The 15,679-nt window shown below is 42.8% G+C and overlaps 1 pseudogene; it reads right to left on the reverse strand.

Moving 5' to 3' along the window:
* Positions 1-8,385: 8,385 nt before the first annotated feature.
* The window catches only part of LOC111257820, a 28,131-nt pseudogene continuing 20,837 nt past the window's right edge, over positions 8,386-15,679 (reverse strand).

Raw genomic sequence — 15,679 nt, forward strand, 5'->3', positions numbered from 1 at the left:
CCCCATCTGTCTATGGAATCTGTTAAGGCTTGACAGTGGTGGTGTTCGTGATCAAGTGTTTGAAAGTACTAATCTCATACCTAGTATGGGATGGGGAAGCCTAGTACCTGATTGAACTAGGGCGTGACTTATACCCCTGCTGTCCCTGGAACGAGGTTCCCATGGTGCATCATGTGGGTGCAAGTGCGGTCACAGTACGGTAGAGGCCGGGACTGTGGAGCATTGCATGCCAAGGGAAGTTTGGCCTGACACGTGCCTGGGAATTGATGGGGATGGCCGACACAGGAAGTGACCCTTGTGGTGCGCGGATGTCGTGAGATTAGGTTCGCCATGCGTGGTTAAGAAACTCGAATCGATTCGTCTGCCTCTCACAGTTTGAGATTGCTTGATCGCTATGCTACACTGAGTAATAAAGGAATCTGATGATGACATGGTCTTGATGATGTTTTATATACCTAAGGTTGGATCTATGTTTGCTTAGAGTAAGTTGCCAACATAGACTGGTTAATTGAACTTAGAACTTGAGCTAAAACTTGAAAGCAAGGACCCACTGTAGTCGCTTTTGGCAAACAAAACCCCTCAGCCAAAGAGCCTTGCATGTCTAGAAGTGGTGGAGTAGTTTACCACCGGTCGGTCAAGTCTTGTTGAGCTTAGAAGCTCAGCCTTGTTTGTGGCTCTGTTTTCAGGTGAAGTCGCAGCTCCTGAGTTGGCTCCTGTTGGCACTTGGTCGTCCCAGCTCCCTCCAGATTGGACGGTCGAGTGGGATCCCTCCTCGGACAGCGAGGAAAGGGATCACTGATGTCCTGATCGGCCTCATCAAGGACATCCGACCCCGGCGCTAGCTTCCGTTGTTTTACCTTCTGTTTGTTTTCTTCAGAACTTGTTAAACTCTGATTTACAACCAAGTGTGTAACAACTTGTTAATCTTTTGGTGGAACTGTTGTATTCTCTGGAACCACTCACCTTCGTGTGAGTTTGCTAAACTCGGTCCTGTTAAGTGGTTTAATCGGATGAAATCTGACGGCACTTCGAGTTAACTTGACTAAGGCATGAGTGTCGCGTGTCAGGCGACTTAACTGTGCTTTAATCAAGGTAATCCGAGGTTGATCCGCCACAGTAAGGCAGCCCTCTTTTAGCAAGCCTATCTGCTATCCAGCATCTATTACGGATTGCCAACCAAAGCAAGACTTTACACTTGTTTGGGGCCTAGGATTTCCAAAGCCTTCTCCAAGGCTCAAAGGTTACTGATCCCAAAAAATAAGCTCGGTAAGCTGATTTAGAGGAATAGCATCCCCCCGGACCCAAAGTTTCCAAATATGCTGATCTTCTTGCTCATGTAAACAAATTCCCTGGACACAGTCCCATAGCTGCAAAAACTCCTTGATTACGATCCAAGAAAGTCCACCACGAATTACAGAGACCACTGTTTTCTTTTTACGGATTCTAGGAGGTACACTTGCAAAGACCATAGGTGCAAGGTTCTCCACAAAACAGCCATGTAGCCAATTATATGTCCAAAAGAGTGTATTATTACCATTTCCTACTTCTGTGTTGACAGCAATAGCAAACAAAGCTAGCGAGTTAGGGTGTGAGGGGAGTTCAAGATCATTCCATGGGTGGTCAGCTCGGGTCTTCTTATGCCACTGCCATCTTGCCTGCAGCTCCCATGCCATGACTTCCAAGTTGGTTATTCCTAAACCACCAAGGTCCAGTGGTCGCATGACTTTCTCCCATGCAACTAAGCAACAAACTCCATTAGCTTGCTCCTTTCCTTTCCAAAGAAATCCTTATCTGATTTTATCAATTGCTTTAAGGAACCATTTTGGAACATTGATGGCAATCAACACATAAATAGGTATAGCTGAAAGATCAAACCGGACCATAGTGATGCGCCCTGCCCTGTTCATTAGTGCCGCTTTCCATCCTGGCAATTTGTCTACTACCTTCTCGATGCATGGCAGAAGGTCGGCTTTTTCTCAATTTCTTGTTAGACAAAGGCAGCACCAAATAGGTACAAGGAAACTCAGATATAGTGCATGGGAGGGTATTATTAACTGCTGTCAGGGAGACGTCTTCACAACGAATGGGAATAATGATACTCTTGTGAAGGTTTGTCTGCAACCCAGAGGCAAGACCAAAGACATTAAGGATCTCCCTTTTAATGTGTAACTCATCTTCAACTGGCTTTATAAAAAGAGCAACATCATCAGCGTACAGGGAAAGACGCTGTCCAGAAACCCTTTGGGAAAGAGGTTGCAGCAGCCTCTCACCCCCTGCTTTCACAGACTCACTAGTAGAGAACTGGCCTTTAATCCCGGTTGGTAGGGTGCATATCTCCCAAAAATTCATTCGGGATAAACCAACCGGGACAAAAGGGGAGGGTCTTTAGTCCCGGGTCCTTCAACCGGGAGTAAAGGTCACCCTTTAGTCCCGGTTGGGTTTCCCAACCGGAAGTAAAGGGTTACCCTTTAGTCCCGGTTGGATTTCCCAACCGGGACTAAATGGCGCCCTGCATGGTGCCTGAAATTTTCATGCATCACGTATGTAGTACCGCGGCCCTTTTGTTAACCTTTAGTAGTTGAGATTTTTTTTATAATGAAATCAACTAGTATTTAAACAAATGAAATTTGTAATTATACAATTACTATATATACACAATTCATATACACAATTCAACTAGTACAAATCGATCTTAGCACGTATTATATATACAAATCGAACTATATATCTACAATCTTCCCATCGAGGTGTTGCTCGGAGCGTCTAATTGTCGTCCATTGTAATAAAATTCTCCTTTTGGATTTACCACCTCATCCATTAGGAATCCAATGAGACCTTCACATATTGCCGCTACTCTTTCTTCAAGAGTTCTTGTTGAATATTTAACATGTATAATTTGGAAATTTGTGAATGTTACACGAACAATTAAATATAAGGAGCTAGAAAATAATTAACTAGTAATAGTTTTATTTTATGTACTTTAAAGTTGTGCGGCGTCATCTTTAGTCCCTTGGGTCCCAGAAAACTATGCATGTGCTCACAGATGTAGTAGCCACATAGATTATTCCCGGGTTCCTATCTTAAGCACTTCAGTGCGGAAAAAAATAAGTTATAAAATATTCGTGTTATACAATGTACTAAATGTGTAGACTTCATACGTACCGGGAAGTCTATGTTCCATGTAAGTTTTTCTTTGAATGGACCTTTGTGTGTCCTTATGAATTGTTTCCATGTGCTGCGGATTAGAATAATGAATGATATAGTGTAACAGGGATAAAATTTAGGAAACAAACTTTTGCATAGAGATAAAGGTTCAGAATTATTACAAGCCTAGAATGTCTTGCATGTCTTGGTACTCCACCGGATCTTTCCTCAACGAATCGAAGACAGTGACGTGGCTTCTTTCAGGCTCAATTATAATAAGGATCTAGTGGAAGCTGCGTACGTAAAATGTTCATGCATATTAGAGATAACTAACATTAATCAGGTAAGGAAAAAGACAACGAAAGTAGATGGTATACACACACTTACTTGAAGTTGTATGGAAGTAGTATGAAATCCTTGAATTTTTGTTTGTCTAGGAAATTGTATACTTCCACCAAGGTTTTTTTCTGGCGATAATTGTATCTGTTTTTGGTTAACTACGGATGGATCCATGAAGCCAATATGTAGGTACACCTCTCGTTGGCACGTCTGAATTAGCATCCTACATAACATGGAAGACGAAGTTAGTACGGTGATGCACGCAAAAAAAATACTGATATGAGCCAAAATTTACATGTAGAGATAAACGGACACTTACAGATTCTAGGCGCTGATCAGAGAGACCTCCAGGGCATCATGATGGTACACTTCGTATATATCCTGGAAGTCTAGCCACAGAACTTTCTTGCCTTCACCATAAAAATCTATCAGTTTTACCTTAAGGCCCAACATCTCCCTCGAGTCGGCGGACACCTTCATGTACCATTCATGGAATTCGTACATCTTTGTTGATAGCTTCCGTACAAACTCAGGCCTTACTAGAGATTTGCCTAGCTCATAAGTCCATCTTGGCTCAGGGAGCGGTGCAGCTGGCGGCTCAACTTGCCCTAAACATTTATCAAGTCCTAGACCTATTTCTTGCATGAATTTCAATACTTCTGCTTGTTGATCCAAGGGCATTGCTGCTACCCTTTGAGCGTCTTTTTTTGATAAATGCCCGAGGTCGGGGACAGCACCACTGGAAGATGGCTTTCCTTTCCTTTTATCCTTTTCATCAGCTTTACTAAAGCCCGTTCGTAGTTTGATAAGAGTGGTATCCTTTTCTTGGCTCCTTCTTCCATCCTGATAAAAAAGTTTAAATCTTTTCGATTTACTGGTGGTGGCTCCATCTCCCTTGCATTTTTTTCTTCGGGTTGTTTCTTGAACCACGCACTGGCCTCTGCTTGTATTTCTACCCACAGTTCTGCATGACTCCTTTGTTTTCTTATTTCTCTGTCTTTTCTTGGGAGGTGGTGCTCGTGACTTCTTTAGTGGTGCTGCAGGTTCCTTCATCGGGGCTGCTCTTGGTCCCAACGATGGTGATCGGGGAGGGGTGTTGTTATTGTCGTCGTCGCTCCCACCAATAGGATGTGGTGGAGATGGAGACCTTGATATAGCAGGAAGCGACGGTCCTGGAGCAGGTTATGCAAGAGATGACGGTCTCGAGCTATGAGAAGAAGATCGCTGCTGGGGATCTACGGGAAGCGGTCTTGAGCTCTGAGGAGATGGCTCCATGACGGAAATGATGATGTAGCGTTTGCGCCATAGAATGATCCCATGAAGCGCTTCTGCCAGTGTCCTTTCCCAGTCGCCTCCCGGGAGGTCGATCTCTAGGCCTTCATATTGGCTATCAACAAGTTGCTCTACGCAGACGCTGGCATAGCCAGGTGGAATCTCCATGCCATGACTGCTCTACCCCGCCAGGGTTGGTAACGCACTCCCATACGCTACCTGTACATATAATAAAAGTAATCAAGTTATTAAACTCCGATCACGAGGCGTGGATCAATTGACAAGATTGCATAAATATTATGTATAAGTATACCTTAATAGTGAGGTGCCGAATGGTGCATGCAGCTCACATGTGGTGCATTGCGTTATGGCATCCACGGGGAACCGTTGCTCCTCCATGGGTAACCTGGGCGTTTGCGCATCGGGGACCCCTGTAGAAGCACAACTGCTCAAGAGGCGTTGAGAAGGGCTGGCGTAGTTTAGATTCGAAAATGCTCCAGATTGGGCCAACTCCGCAACTGCGTGGGCCACTCGACGATTGATTTCCTTCAACATTCTTTCTTCTTGTGCCTGCACTTTGGATTCTAGCATCTGCTGCCAGCTCTCCTCGATCTGTTCCTTTCTTCGCTTGCGGCTTCTGTACGATTCGCTGTCGCCTTGGAAAGCAAACTTCCATGGAGTGACCCCGAACCCTCGGCAACGTCCTGGGTGCTCGGGATTACCGACGTCCAATGTGAGCTCATCATTCTCTCGGTCCACCTTCAACCTCCCAGCCTTAGAATCTTCAATGTTCTTCATAAGACGTTCGGCCTTCTCACGTATTGTCTCATTGAATATCAACGTTCCATCCTCTTGGCTCAGGGAGCCTCCATGAGCGTAATACCAATTTTTCGATCGTTCGGGCCATTCAATAGTTGCAGGTACGATTCCCCGTTCGATTAAATCTTGTTCCATCTTCTTCCATTTGGGAATTGTTGTTCCATAACCACCTCGCCCTAGATGATGATGGTACCTCTTCTGACCAGAATTTGTAGTGTTGGTCAGGATCTTTTTCACACCGTCTTCACTCCTCTTATATTCAACAAATGCCTCCCAGTGGTCCCTCAACTTTGGCCACACATTGAAATCTGGAGTTCGGCCCTTCTTAATGTAGTTGACATCCAGCATCTTCTTGAATGTCTCGAATTGTGTAGCCATCTTCTTCAGCATCCACGCTTTCACATCCTTTTCAATATATCCTTCGGGAAATGTGAAATGTCTCTTGACATCTTCCCACAGCATATTCTTTTGTGTCTCCGGGAGCGCGTACGGATTATTGCTTCTGCCCTTCCATTCTCTGATGCTGATAGGCACGTTGTCCCTTACGATTGCCCCGATCTGACTCATGTACTTCTTTGCTACTTTCTCAGGAGCAACCGGCCTGCCCTCTTCTGTCACTTCTGTGATGACAAGCCTCCCTTCCATCACCTTTGTACGACCTTGGGTCTTCTGCCCTTGCGTCGATCCAGAGGGCTAACAGTTCAAGATTCGTTAATTAGTATGTAGTATAAACGGTGGCGTCAAACAATACAAATTATATATACCTTGCCGGAATCTTCCGAAACGGCAAGGTGTTGCTGGGGCTCATGCTCTTCATTCCCATCACCGGACATATTGAGGAACATGTCCGCCTGGGTGCCCTCTTCATCGGTGTACGATATTGGAAGGTTGTCGCCACTACCATCACCCGCGATTATCTGCTCCATGAGATACCTTGCGGTCTCGTCATCTGTCATTTCAACTACTGATTGAAACATTCATGGAATCATACATGACAGTCATGAATCATAGAAATCACCTTAGTTACATGTACGTAAGAGTATATACATGAAATCATAAAATAACATGAATCCCACAAAGTCTGGAATGTTTATACAAATTTCAACAAATTAGTAGTACTTTGTAAGAATTTCTACCAAATTTTTACTAATTTATACATATTTATTGGAATTTTTAGCAAATTACTACTAATTCCTACTAATTTGAATGAAGTTCTATAAAATTTATCAACTGATTTTCTACTGATTTTCTAACTAATCTACAAATATCTAATGATTTGGCAACTAATCTACTAATTTCTATTCATTTTCTAACTAAGAAATTAAAAAGGCCCTTCCTGACGCAAGCCGGTGGGCTTGCGTTAGCAAGAGCCCTTCGTTCCCAACGCCAGTGCCGGCGGACCTCGCACGGTGCCTAGCTTGGGCGACGAGGGATGGGGCGGCGGCCGGGGTGGCGGGACGGTGGAGGTGGGGACAGAGCGAGGTGGCTGCTGCAACGACGGGCGGAGGCGGCCGGCGATGAGGGACAAAGGCGGCGCGCGTGACAGAGGCGGCGCGCGCGATAGAGGCGGCGACGAGGAGGCCCCGCGACGGACGAGGGCACGGCGGCGACAGAGGAGGTGGCGTTGACGGAGGCGGCGACTCGGACGGAGGTGGCGATGAGGCCCCGCGATGGAGGCGGCCGGTGGCGACGAGGTTGAAGGGGCGCGACGGAGGAGGATCGGAGGCGGTCCGGGCACGGGCGAGGTGGTTAGCGGCGGGACGAGGATGGCAAGGGCAATGGGGGATGAGGACGACGGCGGCCGGCGAGGGAGGCAGACGGGCGGCGACGGAGCAGGCAGAAGGGCGCGCGGGATCTTGGCGGCAGTGAAAATTTGGCTAAGTGTCGTAACTGGCATGGGGTGGGGGTAGAAGAGGCTACAGTGTCTTTTATCCCCCCCCCCCATTTATCCTGGTTCGTAATTGCACCCAGGGCTAAAGGTCCTTTTGTCCCGGGTGCCAACACCAACCGGGACAAAAGGGCCCCCCCTTTTATCCCGGTTGCTAACTGTAACCGGGATAAAAGGGTACGTCCCCCCGGCGGGAATCGAAACCTACCCTTTTGTCCCAGGTGCCAACACCAACCGGGACAAAAGGCCCCCCCCTTTTATCCCAGTTGCTAACTGTAACCGTGATAAAAGGGTACGTCCCCCAGCGGGCATCGAAACCTACCCTTTTGTCCCGGGTGCCAACACCAATCGGGGCAAAAGGCCCCCCTTTTATCCCAGTTGCTAACTATAACCGGGATAAAAGGGTACGTCCCCCGGCTGGAATCGAAACCTACCCTTTTATCCCGGTTGCAGTTGTCCACTGGGATAAACGGGTGGCCTTTTGTCTCGGTTTCTATTGGCACCCGGGATAAAAGGGTCTTTTCCCACACTTTCATCTCCCACCTGTTTTTTGGAAAGGGATTTTATTTATGTTTTCACTGCATTTCAGGATGCAAAAATAAAAAACTTCACATATTTTGAACATGCAAAAATATATTTAATTAGCGAGTATATTGACAATAAGTGTGATTTAGTCATTAATTCTATACCAGTTCGTTTAGCCTCTAAAATAATTATTGTAGTGCATCGCTATGATCAAGAAATTATTCAATTAAATAATTTCAATGTGCAAAAATTTAATTGTTCATGTTTATCTAATAAATCTTCACCTCAACAAATTTAAGAACACATGAAATCATAAATAGGTTAAATTAAAAATTGTATCAAGTACTACACAAAGGTCATATAAATTTAGCGCATTACAATACAACGTTGTAAAATTTCTTTTTCACGAAAGTTCCTTGATCATGATCGTGGCGTAAGTACGGAGCCTCTTCTTTGGATAGCAGGATGCTTGGGTCAATTTCAACTGCGAATGGAGGCATGCCATCAAACTGATCATAATCATCTGATTGGTTTGTTTTATCCTCGACTCCGATGATTTTTCTTTTACCTGGAAGAACTATGTGGCACTTTGACTCCCATGTCTCTTCTGGATTTCTCTTGGGTTTGCTAGACATGTCCTTCACGTAGAAAACCTGATGCACATCATTGGCAAGTACGAATGGGTCATCACTGTATCCAGTCTTGCTCAGATCTACTATTGTCATTCTGTACTGATCTTTGGTTATGGCAGTTAGCTTCACCCAATTGCAAAGAAATAGAGGGATGTACAGTGGTCCGTATTCGAGTTCCCATATCTCTTGTATGAAACCATAATACGACTCCTTGCTATTATTTCTATCTATGGCATCTATGCGGACACCACTATTCTGGTTCGTGCTTTTCTGGTACTAGGCTCTCGTGTAAAATGTATAACCATTTATCTCATAGCTTTGGAATTTCACGATTGTGCTAGCAGGTCCCCTAGCTAACCAAGTGAGTTGTGGGTGAATCTCAGAGTTACCCATAAGTTGTTGGTGCAACCAGGAGGGAAAAGTTTCCTTGTGATGACGTGTAAGCCAAGCATCAGATTTCATCGGGTTTTTGGAAACTACCATCTGCCTGTGCTGCTCGATATACGGAGACACAAAGGATGACTGTTGTAGAATAGTGTAGTGTGCCTTGTCGAACAAATCAGTATCATTGCTCAAACTTGATTTCCTTCCAATGGTGCCCGTTCCCCGGAGCCTCCCCTCTTGGCGTGAAGTTGGAACCCCAATCGAGTCAATTGACTCAATAAAATCAACACAAAACTCGATCACCTCCTCTGTTCCAAATCCCTTGGCGATGCTTCCTTCTGGAAGGGCATGATTAAGAACATAGTTTTTTAGGACTACCATGAACCTCTTGAAAGGCCACATATTGTGCAGGTATACAGGTCCAAGAATACCAATCTCTTTTACTAGGTGAACCAGTAAGTGCGTCATAATATTGAAGAAGGATGGTGGAAATAATAACTCAAAACTAACAAGACATTGCACCACATCATTTTGTAGCTTTGATAGCTTGGATGGATCGATTGCCTTCTGCGAAATTGCATTGAGAAACGTGCATAGCTTTACGAGCGGCAACCAGACATTTTCTGGTAGAACACCCCTCAGTGCAATCGGAAGCAACTGGGTCATCAACATGTGGCAATCATGGGCCTTGAGATTTGTAAACTTCTTTTGTTTCATATTTATTATTCCCTTTATATTCGAGGAGTACTCAGATGGGACCTTCATACTATTCAAGCATTCAAACATGGTATCCTTCTCTGCCTTGCTGAGAGTGTAACTGGCAGGACGTAAGTAATGCTGTCCATTATCTCTCTTTTCCGGATGTAGGTCATCTTGTTGTCCCATGGCTTTTAGGTCCTGTCGTGCTTCCAATGTATCTTTCGAGGTCCCATAAACACCCATGAAGCCTAGCACGTTAATGCAAAGATTCTTCGTCAGGTGTATCACGTCTATTGCGTTGCGAACCTCTAGGATTTTCCAATAAGGTAGCTCCCAAAACATTGACTTTTTCTTCCACATGGGTGCACGTCCGTTATCGTCGTTCGGAATAGGTTGGCTACCATGACCCTTTCCAAAGACTACATTTACATCCTTTATCATCTCGAAGACACGCTTTCCATTACGGTGTGCACGTTTTTTACGATGGTCTGGCGCTCATTTGAAATGCATCCCGCTCTTTCTCAGCTGGTGGTGAGCAGGGAGAAATCGATGATGACCCATATAGACGACCTTCTTACAGTGCTTCAAATACATGTTGTCTGTGTCATCTAAACAATGGGTGCAGGCTCGATATCCCTTATTTGTCTGTCCCGAAAGGTTACTCAGTGCGGGCCAATCATTGATGGTTACAAACAACAATGCTCGTAGATTAAAGATCTCTTGTCTATCCTCATCCCACACACGTACACCTTCTTCCTTCCAGAGCTGTAAAAGGTCATCAACCAATGGTCTTAGGTAACGTCAATGTCGTTGCCGGGTTCTTTTGGGCCTTCGATAAGCGTCGGCATCATAATGAACTTCCGCTTCATGCACAGCCAAGGAGGAAGATTGAACATACATAGGGTCACATACCAAGTACTATGGCCACTACTCAACTCACCGAATGGATTGAATCCATTAGTACTTAAACCAAACCTTATGTTCCTTGCTTCACTTTCAAAGTAAGGGAATGCTCTATCAATTGATCTCCACTGGACCCTATCTGCGGGGTGTCTCAGCATCTCATCTTCCATACGTTCTTCTTTGTGCCATCGCATCAACTTAGCATTCGCCTTGTTCTTGAACAAGCGCTTCAAGCGTGGTATTATAGGGAAATACACTACTAGAAAACCCCCCATGTAGCTACGCCAGACTTAGAGTTTAGACACGCTTTATTTTGTCTCTATGTCAATGTAGGCATGCTTTCATAAAGCGTGTTAGAAGTGTCTTCGTACGTACCGCGTCAGACCTTGTAGAGACAAATCCTTTAAGCGTTGCTATAAAAGAAAGAAACATTTCATAAACACGTTAGATGCATATCTAAAAATATTGATACAATTTTGCAAACACGTGTATAAAACATGCCTACTAATATAGTATAGTAACGCTTCATTTCGTATTAATAAATATAGATACAATATATAGATACGTATACAAAACATGCCTACTAATATAGACGCGTTTTATAGCGATGTCTTATTGCGTAGTAATTAGTATAGAGACGATTTAGTAGAGCATGACAGGTGACGTGGCAGATGATGTGGCAGGTGATGTGGCGGATGATGTGGCGGGTGACGTGGCGGGTGTTGTGGCGGGTGACGTGGCACGTGATGTGGCCGGTGACGTGGTGGGTGACACGTTTCATAGTAACACCAAATTGCGTGTTAACAAATGTAGAAACAATATCGTACATGCATTTTTATTACGTATCTACGAATATAGACACGTTTTATAGTAACACCACATTTTGTATTAAGAAATGTGGAGACCATTTATAGATACATCTATTTTCGTGTGTATTAATATATAATGATTCGTTTATTTGCATTTATAAATTCAATATATCATTTTATTTTCGAATAGTTTAATAATGCCTAAATAAATTATCCATGACATTGCATAAGAACACCAATACATTAATTCTTTGCTTCACCAAAAGGAAACTGAGTAATTAATTCAAGAACCAACAAGTACATTAATTAAAGTGCTGTCAACAAGACAATTGCCTTGATAAAAAAACACCAACAAAGTGACAATATCATACAATTATTTCTAATTTTTTTCAATAACAACTAAAACCTACGCTTCATGTCACTGCCCGTTCTTGCCCCTCTCTCCATCGCAGCTTCACTTCTACCTTGAAAAGTTACATCATCAGGTTGTTTAAGATTTGAACTTGTAGCTTTCTTCACCAGCGCACAAGAACACCAGTAGCAACAACACCTACACACCAAAACTCAAGAAATAATAGAGCCATAGTCAGAGATGAGTAGATCAGAAATGAGCTTGCTATCAAGCAACCCAGATCAAAAGTCCATGAAAAGGACATCCTACATTGGCAATGTTGTAATTCTGCAGAAGACAACTCAATCTGCTACCAGGTAGCGAAATAATAACAAAATAGGAAGCAGTTCACTTTTGGACGCGCTTGGATCCTTTGCTCAAGCTTGCCTAGCCAGACTAGCAAGCGAGGCAAAGCAAGGCAAGGCCAGTCAAATACAGGACGTTTGGTTGCCTTGGGCAGTGAAAAAGCTTGCCCATACAGCACAGCCATGCATATGTGTTAGTAGAGCAAATGCGATCCCGCATAAGACACGATGCATATTTTATTACTAGTCCACACTGTGCGCTTGCCTTGCCGACACAGGAGAGCTGATTTGGCTCTCCTGGCTGGGCAAGCATTTCCTTGCTAGAGGAGGCAAGATTGCCTGGCAAAGCAAGATTTTTCATCAACTACCAAACTCATATCCTTGCCTAGCAAGGCTGGGCAAGATCAGGCAAAGGATCCAAATGTACCCTTTGTGCCATGCTACTATACATGCTCCAAGTTTCATAACAGATCTCATAGTTGATTAAACTAGAATTAACTTCTACCATGGTACTGTACATTCTACCACATTGTCAACACTAATGATTTGCATTTACAGAACACTAAGCATTACTTCAGTTTCAACCAAGGATCCAAGAACAATAGATGTTTCAACCAAAGGATCCAAGAACAATAAGATTTCCCAGGTTAAACTTGGCAACAAGCAAGATTTCCAGGTTAAAACTTGAAAGCAAAAATATAACATTGTCTCCATGCTTGCAGCATATAAATTGTACCATGTAAACTCTATTTATACCACCAGCTACCACCAGCTAATAGAACCTTGACACAATTTTGTTTGTAATGTCCAGAACTTACAATCAGAAATACTCCATGGAACACAGAAACACCACCAATAGTATGAAATTATGTTGCTTTATTTGTCCGCAAAAATCATGCATGCAGATCACACCCCATCCTAGGTGTTAAAATGTTGCTTTCCTATAGCTCTAGAGATTGAACTAATCATATTTGTGTTTATTTGGTATGGGTTGAACTAATCATGAATGAAAGCTCCCCTTAACCATCAGTCTAGCAAAAAAAAATCTCAACACTATACCTTTCCGGCATTTGATCGAACAGCAGCACAGCTCAACAGCGCCTACGCTTCATTGCCCGTTCTTGCCCCTCTCTCCATCGTAGCTTCGCTTCTCCCTTGAAAAGTTACAGCACCAGGTTTTTTCAGATTTGTACTTGTAGCTTTCTTCACCTGCAACGGGGCATGGGGTTAGATGAATATCATAATTTGAAGATATTACGGAATTGTAGGTTGAATCTTTGAGAAAAAAACTTACATGTGAACGGGGCCATGCAATGACATAGCTAATAGCATCTATTAGTGTACGAATGTCATAAATAGGTCTAGGTATCAGCTCATCTCCTTTATTTCTACTGTCAACATTTTCAAGACCTTCAACATAAACCCCAACATATTCCTTTCCAAGCACGCTTCCTCCAATGTCTCGTTTGGCATCAGTAGTCACTAACTTCGCATTGGCCACAATTCTTCCTTTGTTTCTTAGTGAAAGAAGATGGACTGGATAACGGCTTTACCATTTTGCAAAACTTGAAGATAAGAGTTTTGTACATTTAACTAATTTAACTATAAAAGAAACAAGCAGAATAGAAGGATACCGATTCTGACCAGCACAAGCTGGGGCCTTTAACTCTTCGAGTCCTCTATAATAGGCAGGAATTATATTAGTTATAGCATCACTAAAGCAAGTTCACTCATTATAAATAATATTGCAATGTTAGCTAGACATACCATGTTTGTCAAAATGGGTTCCTCTGAAAAATTTGTGGCTGCATTACCATTACCTTCATGAATAGAACTCTGAATATGTGCCTCCTGCAGCCACAGCGTAGATAGTAGTATGAGTTTGTAGACAACTAGATATGGCCAAAGTAGATGTATCACAATAGGAATAGGAATGTATCATGCTTTTAGCGCTAGCAAGGAACTATCACAGAAATGAAGCAGAACATATCATGCTTTTAGTGCTAGAACTTGCAGCCTTGCAACAAATCTATGGCAAACAGTAACACTCAAACATAGATTCATCCATAGCTTTACTATTCCAAGTTAACTCTACAACCATTATTATATTCCAAACCAATCAAGAAGCTTCAATTGATTGCCAAATAAATTAAAGAAGCTTCAATTGATTGACAAGATCATTGGTTCAGGTTGAAGTTTCCAATGCATGCATGCACAATAGTTCCTGATGAGCTAGAGATTACTAAAGAAAACTCAAAGCACCAAGACTTTCAAGCAAGTTGAACACCTATGATGGTGCCTGAAATGACAGGTAGAAAGCATGCAAAATCAGAAGAAATTAGCTGTGCTAGTTTGCAGCACTGCAAGATGACAACTGTGATTATTGAATTTGAATTTCAGGACAGTAATGTATTTTACCATAAAAATGCAGAATCTGTTCAAAATTGATAACTGTGGTGGATACATTAAGGTACAATCAATAGCACTCTTGCATAGGGAAAATATGATAATCACTGATATACCAAGATCACATGATAAAAGAAAAAGGCAAAACCAACAGCTTGTACCCAATACTGAATAACAAGGAAACAGATTTTAGATGTACCCAATACCCAATTGCAGCAAACAAATTCTATGCAAACTAATTGTATGCTCTGAACAATAAAAGCATACCTTGACAACTGTTTGCTCACTAGGTGAAGACGTACGGTCTTGGGTGGATGTCTCTTGCTGCAAAGTGTCAACAACCATATTACATAATACATTAGCAAAAACTTTATTATTATTGTTGTAGCTGTGTACATTAGAAGTAAAGTATGTACTCTATTACCTGCACTTCATTTTTGGGACAGTGCACATTACCAAGTGAGTGTGTAGGGCTGTGATCACGATGACTTTCTGGTTCTAGAAGTCCATCCTTGAAAAAACAAACAATTCAGAGAGGGATGGCTTACTTCTAGGTGGTAGGCACATATACAGTTCATTGTAATATGAAATGGCACAAGTTGAATATATGCTTACTTCATCATCATGTAGATCTGCTACCATTTCCTTGATGAAATCCTCTTCAGGAAACTTTTTTAACATGAACCCAAGCTAGTGCTTCATGAAACCACCCATGCGTTGCATCTTATTCTCCATTTCATTTACTTTCTCTTGGTATCTGCTTCTTCCTCAGTTTGAGTGACAACAGTTAGACCTTGAGACACTCGAACTTCACTCCAGTACTATCATCATAGTACCCACGTGCTTTTAACTCCTTAGCAACTATCTCATTGAACACCTCATTAAAATCTTGAGCTGAAAGATTATCATTGTTGTTTTGTTGCCTTTTTTCTAATTCCTCATACGACGCATTCTATAGAAATAAAAACAGTGGAAGGTCACATAATGGTAAATAGAATTTCAGATCGAACATAAATGCTTAGGATCAGAAAATGTACCATTACTGCATCCACTTTGTGGGTAGTGTATCTGCCATTCTTTTTCTTATGAGCAGCCTCCCATAATTCTAGCCTATGAACCTTTCTTTTTTGGTTATCTTCCTGCACAATAGAGTAACTTGAGGC

This window comes from Setaria italica, chromosome VII (genome assembly GCF_000263155.2).
Source record: "Setaria italica strain Yugu1 chromosome VII, Setaria_italica_v2.0, whole genome shotgun sequence".
In the NCBI taxonomy this organism is placed as follows: Eukaryota; Viridiplantae; Streptophyta; class Magnoliopsida; order Poales; family Poaceae; genus Setaria; species Setaria italica.